Raw genomic sequence first — 283 nt, 5'->3', positions numbered from 1 at the left:
GCTCTTGTGCCATCCTGGCATTAAACGCCCAGAATGGTATCCATTCTGGCGTTTAACACCCAAAATGCTACCCTTTTTTCCTTCTTTACTGGGCATTTTGAACGCCCAGCTTTTTCTGTGTAATTCCTCTGCTGCATGTTCTGAATCTTCAATTCTCTGTATTATTGACTTGAAAGGACACAAATTAAAAAAAATTTTGAATTTTTAATGATGAGGAATAATCAAAATGCCACTAAGATCAAATAAACAATGCATGCAAGACACCAAACTTAGAAGTTTGTAT

This window comes from Arachis duranensis, chromosome 3 (genome assembly GCF_000817695.3).
Source record: "Arachis duranensis cultivar V14167 chromosome 3, aradu.V14167.gnm2.J7QH, whole genome shotgun sequence".
NCBI lineage: Eukaryota > Viridiplantae > Streptophyta > Magnoliopsida > Fabales > Fabaceae > Arachis > Arachis duranensis.
This window is presented reverse-complemented; position numbering follows the sequence as displayed.